Here is a 13290-nt window from a genome sequence, read left to right on the forward strand (position 1 = left end):
TTTTCCACAAATTGTAGTATGTAATGTTTTCATTTTCATTCAGTCAAAATATTTTTTATTTCTCTTATGAATCTCATGAGTTATTTAGGGGTATTTCTTTGATTCCAAATATTTGGCACTTTCCATATATCTTTCTGTTGCTATCAACAATAATTGCATTGTGCTCAGAAAATAGACTTTGAGTATTTTCAATTCTTTACAATGTATTGATTTTTATTTAATGGCTCAGAAGATGTTTTATTTGGGTAAGTGTTCCAAAAGCTTTATGGAATATGTATGCTTGCTTTTGTTTGTTGGAGGGATTTATACATGTCAACCAGGTCAACATCTCTTTATTGTTAATTGTATGTCTACTTGTTCTATGGACTTCAGACAGAGGAGTATTAATATGGCCAACTTTAATTGTGGATTTTTCTTTTCACTTTTCAGTTCTATCAGGTTTTGCTTTGTGCATTTTGAAGCTTTATGGAGATTATTATGTTTTTTCCCTCAATATACTGTTTTAGTTCTGGTTATATTCCTTGTTCTGAAGTCTATATTTTTTATATTAATATAGCCAGTCCAGATTTACTTAATATTTACATATTATATTTTTCCATATTATGGCATTTAATCTTCCAACAGCTTTAAGTTTGAATTGGGTTTTAATAGACCATACATAGATATGTCTTTTTAAATACAATTTTTCTCTATCATTAATTGGATCTGCAAACTGTTTATATGTAATGCAATTACTAATATATTTGAATCGCCAACTTATTTTCTCTTGTTTCTTCTATCAGCTCTTTGTTCTCTTTTTATTTTTAGCATGATAGCTCTTGGTTCAAGTGTTTCTTTTTCATTTCATTCATGCTTCACTATTGGTCTATTATTTATAGCTGTGAAAAATGGTGGTAAACTTACAAGTGGATAATTATAATTACTCCTTCATTCATCTGTCTTCTTTTAATGGTATATTTAATTGCATTTATGTTATTAGCCACTTAATTTATTTTTAATATTTTTCTTTCAAGGAGTCAAATTTCTATTAAATCAAGTCTAAATAAGAAAAAATGTAGTTACTGTCACTTTTTACAGTTCCAGAGATAAATGTTAAAAAATCTAGAATTCTGCCTGGTATCATATAGATTTGATATAAAAAGGATTTTTTAATATTTCTTGAATCAGATCTACTGGCTCAGTTTTCCTCAGTTTATGTTTGTCTAACAAAGCCTTTTATTTTTTTCTTTGTGTGTAATATTTTGCTGTCTCCAAGATTATTTTTTATCAGTGGTTTTCAGCTGTTTGAATATGCTGTACCTTGATTGTATGGTATGATTGAAAATATGATTATTCTTTACAGTTCTACACTAAAATTCTTTATTTTCCATAAAATTCAACCAATTTGAAATTTAATATTTTTAGCCCAAAAGCAATAGAAGCAATTGTAATATAATAAGGTTTTGTGGACTACAGCTAATTTTTCTTTAGTATTCTAACACATATATTGAAGTAGTGGAAACTTTACACATCCTTGTAGTATTTCAAGTATCTTTCACTCAAATTCTTAAAACAGCTTTACAGAACACCACCTTGTCTGATTTGTATAGCAAACAGCTTGTGCATCAAGTACAGTGTATAAAATCTCATTAACATTATCCAAAAAGTATGTAATCCCAAGATATATAATTGAAATAAAAGACAATGAGAATAGATTCTCATTCAGCATGCCACAGAGACTTTTTTTTCAGACTGAGATGCCAGCAGGTTAATGTTTCCTTTTTTTTCTTTTCTTTTCTTTTTTTTTAGGAGATATTGACTTGGAAGCTGAAGCAAAGAACTGAACAGTATCTAGTGCTGAGAGATTTTTATCTATCAGTTCAGTTCAGTCATTCAGTCGTGTCTGACTCTGCAACCGCATGGACTGCAACACCCCAGGCCTCTCTGTCCATCACCAACTCCCAGAGTTTACTCAAACTCATGTCCATTGAGTCAGTGATGTCATCCAACCTCATCCTCATTCATCCCCTTCTCCTCCCACCTTCAATCTTTCCCAGCATCAGGGTCTTTTCCAAAGAGTCAGTTCTTCACATTAGGTGGCCAAAATATTGGAGTTTCAGCTTCACCATCAGTCCTTTCAATGAATATTCAGGACTAATCTCCTTGAGGATTGACTGGTTTGATTTCCTTGCAGTCCAGGGGACTCTCAAAAGTCTTTTCCAATACCACAGTTAAAAAGCATCAGTTCTTTGGTGCTCAGCTTTCTTTATAGTCCAACTCTCACAGCCATACATGACCACTGGAAAAACCAAAACTTTGACTAGATGGACCCTTGCTGGCAAAGTAATTTCTCTGCTTTTTAATATACTGTCTAAGTTGGCCAAAATTTTTCTTCCAAAGGGCAAGTGACATAATTTCATGGCTGCCATCACCATCTACAGTGACTTTGGAACCTCAAAAAATAAAGTCTGACACTGTTTCCACTGTTTCCCCATCTATTTGCCATGAAGTGATGGGACCAGATGCTATGCTCTTAGTTGTCTGAATGTTGAGTTTTAAGTCAACTTTTCCACTCTCCTCTTTCACTTTTACCAAAAGGCTCTTTATTTCTTCTCCATTTTCGGCCATAAGGGTGGTGTCATCTGCATATCTGAAGTTTTTGATATTTCTCCCGGCAATCTTGATTCTAGCTTGTGCTTCTTCCAGCCAAGTGTTTCTCATGATGTACTCTGCATATAAGTTAAATAAGCCAGGTGACAATATACAGCCTTGACATACTCCTTTCCCAATTTGGAACCAGTCTGTTGTTCCATGTCCAGTTCTAACTGTTGCTCCCTTACCTGCATGCAGATTTCTCAAGAGGCAGGTCAGGTGGTCTGGTATTCCCATCTCTTTAAGAATTGTATCTATAGCACAGCTGTTAAAGATTTGATGTTGCTATTTCCTTTCTATGAATGAGTAAACTGAGTCTCAGAGAGGTCAAGTCACTTAAAATCACACAGATATTAAGTGGCAGGTTTTTCATTCCTGTCTAGATCCTAAATATAATGTTTTCACTATCCCCACACAAATTTTAAACCTTTTGAAAATTTATATTTGCAAGCATATTTAAATTATATGAAACTTTAAAGTGTCTTATAATACCTGGAAAAATAAGTTTATAAATAAGTAAACTAATGTAAAAACACTTCTAAGTTTGCTACTTGGCCAAAGATCAATCATAGATATTAACCAGCTATGACACAGGGGGAGAATATATTGGATTGATGGGAGTGTCTAGAAAAGTGATTATCAAGGAGATGCCAGAGATTTGAAAAGCACTCTAGTATTTTTATCAGAAATAAACATGACTTGCCACCCTATAGAGACTAGGCATAGTGAGATCAATGGTTTCAAAAAAAAAAAAAAAGAAGAAACACACCTTGTTTGCAGTTGTTGTGAAGACAATGGTTATAGTCAGATAAAAGCAACTTTCAAAATAATTCTTAATTTCTGCACCAGGAAATACTGAATGTACAGTCCTTAAAAGTTGAGAATCCTGAGCTAGAGAAAACATGTCTGTGACAAAAATTTATCTGGGTTAAAAAATACAGAACAGTAATGATTATACTATTTTTGAACTATGGATGGATGTTCACAACATTGTACAGGAGTAGTAATTAAGACCATCTCCAAGAAAAAGAAAGGCAAAATGGTTGTCTGCAGAGGCCTTACAAATAGCTGTGAAAAGAAGAGAAGATAAAGGCAAAGGAGAAATGGAAAGATATACCTATTTGAATGCAGAGTTCCAAAGAATAACAAGGAAAGATAAGAAAGCCTTGCTCAATGATCAGTGCAAAGAAATAGAGGAAAATCATAGAATGGGAAAGACTAGAGATCTCTTCCAGAGAAGGCAATGGCACCCCACTCCAGTACTCTTGCCTGGAAAATCCCATGGGTGGAAGAGCCTCGTAGGCTACAGTCCACTGGGTCGCTAAGAGTCAGGCACGACTGAGCGACTTCACTTTCACTTTTCACTTTCATGCATTGGAGAAGGAAATGGCAAGCCACTCCAGTGTTCTTGCCTGGAGAATCCCAGGGACAGGGGAGCCTGGTGGGTTGCCATCTATGGGATTGCACAGAGTCAGACATGACTCAAGCGACTTAGCAGTTAGCAGAGAACTCTTCAAGAAAATTAGAGATACCAAGGGAATATTTCATGCAAAGATGACCACAATAAAGGACAGAAATTGTTTGGACCTAACAGAAGCAGAATATATTAAGAAGAGTTGGCAAGAATACACAGAAGAGATATACAAAAAAGATCTCCATGACCCAGATAACCACGATGGTGTGATTACTCCCCTAGAGCCAGACATCTTGAATTCCAAAGTCAAGTGGGCCTTAGGAAACATGGCTATGAACAAATCTAGTGGAGGTTATGCAATTCTGGTTGAGCTATTTCAAATCCTAAAAAATGATGCTGTGAAAGTGCTGCACTCAATATGCCAGCAAATTTGGAAAACTCAGCAGTGCCCATAAGACTGGAAAAGGTCAGCTTTCATTCCAATCCCCAAAAAGGCAATGCCAAAGAATGTTAAAACTACCTCACAATTACACTCATCTCACACACAAGCAAAATAATACTCAAAATTCTCCAAGCCAGGCTTCAATAGTACATGAAATTCCAGATGTTCAAACTGGATTTAGAAAAAGCAGGGGAAGCAGAGATCAAATTGCCAACATGCATTATATCATAGAAAAAGCAAGAGAATTCCAGAAAAATATCTACCTCTGCTTCATTGACTATGCCAAAGCCTTTGGCTCTGTGGATGACAATAAACTGTTGAACATTCTTAAAAAGATGGGAATACCAGACCATCTTACCTATCACCTGAGAAACCTGGATGCAGGTCAAGAAGCAACAATTAAAACTGGATATGGAGCAACATACTGGTTCCAAATTGGGAAAGTAGTGCATCAACATTCTATATTGTCACCCTGCTTATTTAACTATGCAGAGTACATCGTGTGAAATGCTGAGCTAGATGAAACACAGCCTTGTATCAAGATTGCCAGGAAAAATATCAATAACTTCAGATACACAGATGACACCATCCTTACAGCAGAAATCAAAGAAGAACAAAAGATCCTCTTGATGAAGGTGAAAAAAAAGAGTGAAAAAATTGGCTTAAAACTCAAATATCAAAAAAAGATCATGGCATCCCAACAGTCCATGACAGATAGATGGGGAAACAATGGAAACAGTGGCAGACTTTATTTTCTTGGGCTCCAAAATCACTGCAGATGGTGACTGCGGCCATGAAATTTAAATATGGTTGCTGTTTGGAAGAAAAGTTCTGACCAACTGCCAGGGTCCAGCTGCGGTGGATCCAGGGAATTCAAAGGGGAGTCAGCTTCGGCGATCAGGAAACAATAGATCAATTAAGTGTTAATTAAAGATATAAAAGTGGTTAAATAGGGATAGCTCAGTAGGAAAATTCAGTGGAGGAAAGAGGCTGAGTAACTTGGTTTATGCGGAAGACCAATAAAACTTAGAGATAAGACGTTTGCACCACTTACGTAGGCCACAGGTGTCCTTCCATTCTCCATTGGGAGAGGAGACACTGAGGCCTCCCGGGTCGGACCTTAGAAGCTCAGGCAAAATTAGTAAGCTTGGCGGGCCTCCACGATCCAGATGGGAACTCAGCCAGATGTTGAGAGAAAGAATGACATGAGGAGACCAGTCTCTCTGGGAACTGATCCCATTCTTTATTTTCCAGGGTCTGTTTTTATACACTGAGATGTTATACAAAAGTCACGCAGGGTCAGCAGTCCTGACTTTTATTAAAGTCAGGTGCTTCATACAAATGTATACAGAGGTCTTAGGGGTGTTACATCATCTTCTGGCCAGGGGGCCTGCTGACAGTTTATGACCCTCTCCTTTTGACAGTGGTCAGTCAACCAGAACACTTATTTCTCCAGGGGTGATTATACTTAAAACAGACGCCACCTTCCGAAGGTACCAGATAAAGTTACATTCCTATAGGGTGAGGGTATAGTGGGTTTTAATTAAGGAAAGAATTTGCTTAGCCTAAGGTCTAACGTGATTAATATCAAAGGTTAATACTTATTTCTTCTATATATTCATTAATGTGTGTAAGGGCAGGGGATGTGGAGACTTAGCAGCAAACATTGGCTCAACAAATGAAAAACCCTTCACCAATACAATTTCTAATCAGCCCATTATACTTATAGTTTTCTAACTTCTTTAAAGAATCTGTTTTTAGAAGGTTTAAAGCATTTCATGCCTCTCATGGTTGGGAGGCTGTAAACAATCACATGTGGCCGGACAAGCCTGTCAGGCAGGCTAGAGAACCTTTAGAGGAGTTTGTAGGTTGAAACACTCTTGTCATACCCAGGAATTTTTATTAATTGGAGCTCCAAGTTAACTCCTTCTCTGAAAGAGGTGGTGCGGGACAGCCCCCCATAAAGTCAGAGGTGTAGGTGAGAGCACAAAGCAGTAGAGTAGGCAGACTCTGTTTTGGGGATAGATGCTTGAGAATTTCCAGGGGGACTCCTGAGGCTCGATCCCGCCTTTGAGTATGCCGAGCCTCCTTCCTCATGACCTTTACCATGGGCGGAGTTCCTCACGCTGGCTCCCGGCAACCAACCTAGATAGCATATTCAATTCAGAGACATTATTCTGCTGACAAAGGTCTGTCTAGTCAAGGATATGGTTTTTCCAGTAGTCGTGTATGGATGTGAGAGTTGGACTATCCTGAAAACTGAGCAACAAAGAACTGATGTTTTTGAACTGTGGTGATGGAGAAGACTCTTGAGAATCCCTTGGAAGGCAAGAAGATCAAATCAGTCAATCCTAAATAAATCCTGAATGTTCTTTGGAAGGACTGATGCTGAAGCTCCAATACTTTTGGCCACCTGGCGCAAAGAACTGATTCACTGTAGAAGGCCTTGATGCTGGGAAAGATTGAGGGCAGGAGGAGAAGGGGATGACAGAGGATAAGATGGTTGGATGACATCACTGACTCGATGGACATTAGTTTCAGCAATCTCTGGGAGTTGGTGTTGGACAGTGAAGCCTGGCGTGCTGCAGTCCATGATGTTGCAAAGAGACAGACACGACTGAGCAACTGAATTAAATACTATCTTTATTGCAGTAATTTATTCAGAGATCCTAGATCTAGTTAAAATAGTTTTACACACTTTTCCCTAATACTTTGTTCAAAACAGAATGGACAATTTTTAATGATTTGTAGACAAGAATGTAATTGAAGAATTACCTGTACCCCAGAAGATTAATGTAGAAGCAACATGAAAATTTGGATAATTTAAACACGCATTATACTTGTCAACTTAGTGGCTATTATAAGATATTCTTTCTCAGAGGAGCCAAACAGTGCTGATTATTCACATTTTATCTCTAATTTCAACTCCTAAGTGTATAAGGAATCCATTATATATTATATCCATTTTGAAACTCTTATGAGTTAAATTTGAAGTATTCCTGTAAAAAGTGTTTGAAATATATTCTGTGTTTCTGGTGCTTTTCAAAACATGTTTAACGTCCAGTGACAATATAACATATAACAAAAGAACAAGCCAGCAAGCAAGGGAAATGACCTTCAAACAAAAGGAAAAATGATTAGAGATTAGTATTTTTGCCATGTTCACATGACATTTCTCCAAGAAGAGAAAATAAATGCTTTATATCTTGTTTAAATGCATAAATGTTCTATATATTTGGACTTGTTTTAAAAAAGCTGACAAATATGCATTTCTTATTTTGAATTATATAAATGTAAATCTACAAAAATGGAGAGGTATTTTCATACGTAATTATCATCAGCAATAGAGAAAGGATATGATTTTGCTTGATGCCATTTAAGTATGGTTATTGTTTTACTTTGAAGCCATAATTTTTTATGATAATGGAGAAAAGAGGGTAAGGTTATTCGAATTTGAGCATTCCTCTCCACAATTTGGGACTAAAAATGTATAATCCTTCTACAAATGTTAATGATGTTGTAGGCAAGGAAAGTGTTCCACACGATTTAACAAAGACAGATAGGAAATGTATTTAGAAATATTACATGTGACTTTCAGAGAGTTTAAAAATTTTTTGGAAAGACTGAAAGAATTTTTGCCAATTATTTGAAAATTAGAGTAATATAGCCAATTCTACCCATTTCTATGCTCAATTTGGTTAATCTCTGTAAATAAATCTTAACTAATCCCATTTTTCTGTCAGTTCCATAGCCAATGGTTTTTAAGATTCATTGCCTACCATATGTTAACAAAAAAAGTTTTCCAGAAGGAGATTTGAATTTCTAGTTCAGAGTACTCATCTGGACATATGTCAAAACATCTGTTCTTCCTGAGGGTAACCACCTTCAATTTTTAAGTGTCTATAGAAACTTTCTAAATCTCACAGAACATTAATAAAGGTAATATCTCAAACTGTCTTTCAAAGATGTTCTAGAATAGGTTTAGAAACATGCAGTGTATCTTGAGCATTTTAGAGAGTATGCTAAATGAATCATCCTATATAATAGCATCATCTTTACATATATTAAAAAAAAACATTCAGGCGTAATGAAGATAAGACCATCTATTATCATTAAAATATGGGACTTCTTTGAAAATACAATTTTTATATATACTTTTATTTAAATGATTAAATGTCTGTTTCAACTATTCTGATTTACAAAACAAGTGAAACATACATTGTGTGGGTTTCCCTTATTTTCTGTAACTAATTAGTGTGTGTAGATAGCATATCATCCATAATAAGTAATTTATTAGGAATAGCTTTTGGTAAGATTTAGAGCTATTTCTTGATAAGAAGGCCATGGACAAAATTATTACTGGCACATGCAGTGCACTCAATAAATGTGCTCATGGGTAAGACAAATAGTTTTTATAGAAAACCACGCTATGGCAGAGCTGGTGAAAACTGCATATGAAACATTTGGAAATGTCATCTTTTAATATTGCTGTCACTATCAAATCAATCTCCATGAAGATATCTGTCCACACAAGGAGCTTCACTTGTGACTATTAGGCTACAGGAGCACTAATAACAGGTTACTCCTCAGCAGTAAAGAATCCACCTGCAATGCAGGAGACACAGGAGACCCCAGTTCCATCCCTGGGTCGGGAAGATCCCCTGGAGGAGGGCATGGCAAACCACTCCAGCATTCTTGCCTGGAAAATCCCATGGACAGAGGAGCCTGGAAGGCTACGGTCCATAGTGTCACAAAGAGTTGGACATGACTGAAGCTACTGAGCATGCAAGGATGACATTTCCATCCTTCTTCTAATTAGGGATATAATTCCTTCTTTCTGCCTTCCTATAAGATATATCATTTCCTCAAGACAGGTGCATTTTGCTCATTATTGTGTTTTGCTTAAAGGTCTCCAAATGTTTTGAACACATTAAATACACATATTTTCCTTGAATTAGAGATAATTCAGTTTTGTTTTTTTTTTTTAGGGTGGCCTAAAAGGACTTTTATTTTTTATTTATTTTTTATTTTACTTTATTTTTAAACTTTACAATATTGTATTAGTTTTGCCAAATATCGAAATGAATCCGCCACAGGTATACCCGCGTTCCCCATCCTGAACCCTCCTCCCTCCTCCCTCCCCTACCCTCCCTCTGGGTCGTCCCAGTGCACCAGCCCCAAGCATCCAATACCATGTATCGAACCTGGACTGGCGACTCGTTTCATACATGATATTATACATGTTTCAATGCTATTCTCCCAAATCTCCCCACCCTCTCTCCCTCTCCCACAGAATCCATAAGACTGATCTATACATTGGTGTCTCTATGAAACTGGAACCTATTATACAGAGTGAAGTAAACCAGAAAGAAAAACACCAATACAGATAATTCAGTTTTAAGTGTGTCAATAAAATTCAAGAACTTTAAAAGATTGTGTTGTTTTCTTTTTCATAAACCAACTCTGCATGCGCTCCTGAACAACAGATTCATTGCTGGGAGAGGCGGTAAACACATTTTTAGAGCAGAACAGGGAAACCACTTAATATTCTGCAGGCAATTAATTTAGTGCATAAATCCTGAGCCCTCCATTAAACATCTTGGAGAGAAAGTGTAGAATTAATTCAAGTGGAGAAGTGACAAGGGTAGGTCTAATAATCCAGCAGGTTTTGTATAGTCATATGGAAGAAGGCTGGTGGACGCCAGCAACGTTTGCAGTCCTCGCTGCATGCTAAAACTTATATTAATAGATTTTCTTACTTTAATCCTTCTTTCCATTTGGAGAAAAACATGCTTGTTGATTATTTGGTGTGCCGATCTTTTATCTATCGTTACTGAATTTGTGCTCTTAAACAAATGTTAATTTTTTTTCACACTGCTCCTGATTTCCCTATTAACAAATAACTTGCCTTAAATTTAAAATTAAAAAAATGGTGGACATATTTTTCTTTTCTCCTTTCAGCTCCCCTTCCTCTACTCCCTCTCCACTCCACCCTCCTGCCTTTTCTCCTAATTCTCTAGATTTTTCTAATCTTTGAAGAAATGGCAGAGGTTACCTACAAAATCATCAAGTTTTTCTGGGGATGGATTTGTAAATGGTGGGTTACTTTTTAAATTTATAAACGAACTCAGTATGTCTATAAATTTATTTATAAGAAGCTCTCTAAATTTGAAAACATGATTGCCTTGACATATTTGCATGTCTAGTATTGCTTTTTCTTTTATTATCCTTCTTCATCCTGTAGTTTCTCTTTATCATTTCTTTCTCGCTTTCTTTCAATGCAAATCTCAGAGTTTTTCCAGTGCTTTCCACACTTGACTGTATATTGGAACCATCTGGGAGACATAAACAATTCTGTGGGCTGGATTGGGGATTACGAGTTTAGCACAAGTTCTGAACACTTCTCACATGAGGCTAATGCTCACCATGTATGAGGAAAACACTAGTGGGTTTTATTCACACTTTCAAGAAAATCTGGATTTGTTCACCCTCTCATTGCTTCCCAAGTCCCTATATATTCAATGAGGCATTCATATTTATTATATCATTTGCAAAAATCTTTAGATTGGTGCCATTTTTCTTTTCCTAATTTCATGATTTAGATGGTTAGCTCATTAATTTTCTATTTTTTTATTTTAATATGTCCCTTTACAATCATACATTTCTGCCTAAATAATACCTCATTTGCTTTTGTTCAGTTCTAAGTTTTTCCTACTTTAGAATTTGATGCCTTAAGAAGTATGTGTGTATACAAACACAGGCATAAATATGTGTGTTTTAATTTTAAATATAGAAATATTTTCTGGGTTTCTCTTCACAGATAATGTAGATATTAACATTCACAAGATTTTCCAAACTCAGAAAGCATCCACTTAGTCAAAAAGTGCTAACAATCCTGTCTGATATTTCCAGCTAAAGCAGATTTATTGTGAAACTAATGGAATATAAGCTTTAGGTTCTATCATTTTGTACAGTAAAGAGTTTAACTTTGCCCATTTTGAGGTCTGGACTTTGCCATGGTACAATCTCTAGGTCCTTGGAATTTTCTTTTTTTTTTTTTTTTTATTGTCACTAGTTACTCTTTTTTTTTTTTTTTTGTCTTTAATAGAAAATTATTTAATTAGTATACATGTGTTCCCCATCCTGAACCCTCCTCCCTCCTCCCTCCCCACACCATCCCTCTGGGTCATCCCAGTGCACCAGCCCCAAGCATCCAGCATCGTGCATTTTCTATTTGATAAAATTTTTGCTTACTTAAGGGTCTTCAGCTGATACAGACAACCTAACAATGATATCTCTGGGTCATGTGGTATTAGCTCAATATGTGGAAGGGCTACAGATTTAGCTTAGCTATGTGGGCAGTTATCCATGTCTGCAAGACAGAGCCCCAGTAAAGATCCTGGACCCAAAAGTTTAAAGGAGGTTTCCTGGTTGTCAATTTCCATATTGATATATTCTATATATGTTACATTTTGTTTCCAGGAAATTTATCAGTCTGTGACTCCATGATAAGTGAAAAATTGGAGACTCCAAGTGTAGAACTTTTACACTTTTCCAAGTGGGCTCTGCCCGATGTGTCACTTCCCCTCACTAATTCATGGAATGACCATGACTGGGAGTATAAGTTTTCAGAGAGATCTTTGAATCTCTCCAATAAATCACTGAAACTAATGGTGGTTTAGGGGACATCTAAGCATTGGGATCAGAAGTGAGGGTGAGATTGTGGACTGTTTCATACCTTCCCACACTTGCATGGAGCCCTTCTTCTCTGAGAGACCTTAGTATGGTGGTTTTTTTCTGTAAAATGTGCAAAAGTAACATATCTTTACACCAAATTTTTAAGATGGCTACATTTTTCTAATTTGTCTTCCCCTCCATGATAATGGACATTCATGTGCTCATAATAAAGGTTGGAGACAGTTCAAGTACAGCAGAATTTGAGGATATATTTACTTGGAATTTAGTATATTTTGTAGTCTGTTCTATGAAAAGGTAAATTATCGACAACCATTCGAGGTTTAAATGACTCTCAGGATACTTCCTACTATCTAGTGTGCTGTGTTACCTAGTATTATTTCATTAATTTGAAAAGTCAGAGGTTTTAGCATATCATGTATGTGTCTTATGCTACCTGGTACTAAAATATTTGAATAATAGAGGAAAAAACTTGATTTGAAATATTTAGTTGTGAGAAAGTTATGTATAAAAATTTATCCTAAGAAATCATGACATTTATAAGAATTTTAACTGGAATATTCATTACTTATCAATATTTAGCAAAAACCAGAATCCAAAAATCATAATCTTGACTGTTTATAATGGTAAATGTGTGAGATAGTATTGTTTTTTTTTTCATTTTTGATAGGAAACAAGGAAAATTCATCAGAATTCCTCTGTGTGCAAGGCTCTGAACTTTAATAGTATAAACACTGATATTATCAGTTACAGCTAAAATTTAAAAAGCAAAATTGCTTGACATAAATTTTCCCCGAACTAATAACAATAGCAAAAACTTACACAGCATCAACAAAAAGTAGTTGTGAAACTTAAGGAATTGATCTTCACATAAATCATGACAAAAATATTTGATCCAACATAGTAGAAGAAATATTATTTTAACTTACTATTCTCAGGATGGAAATCATCTTCCTAGGAAGAGGCAATCGGAGAGTATAGAAGCAAAAATTAAGGATATATATTACAGAAGTATTTCAGAATACTGAGAGATTAAGGTTATCTTTTGATTGCTGTAGTGATTTTGATATTGGCCAAATTTATGTTTGGTGTGATAGTCTTTCTAACT

The sequence above is a fragment of the Bos indicus genome, chromosome 16, assembly GCF_029378745.1.
Source record: "Bos indicus isolate NIAB-ARS_2022 breed Sahiwal x Tharparkar chromosome 16, NIAB-ARS_B.indTharparkar_mat_pri_1.0, whole genome shotgun sequence".
In the NCBI taxonomy this organism is placed as follows: domain Eukaryota; kingdom Metazoa; phylum Chordata; class Mammalia; order Artiodactyla; family Bovidae; genus Bos; species Bos indicus.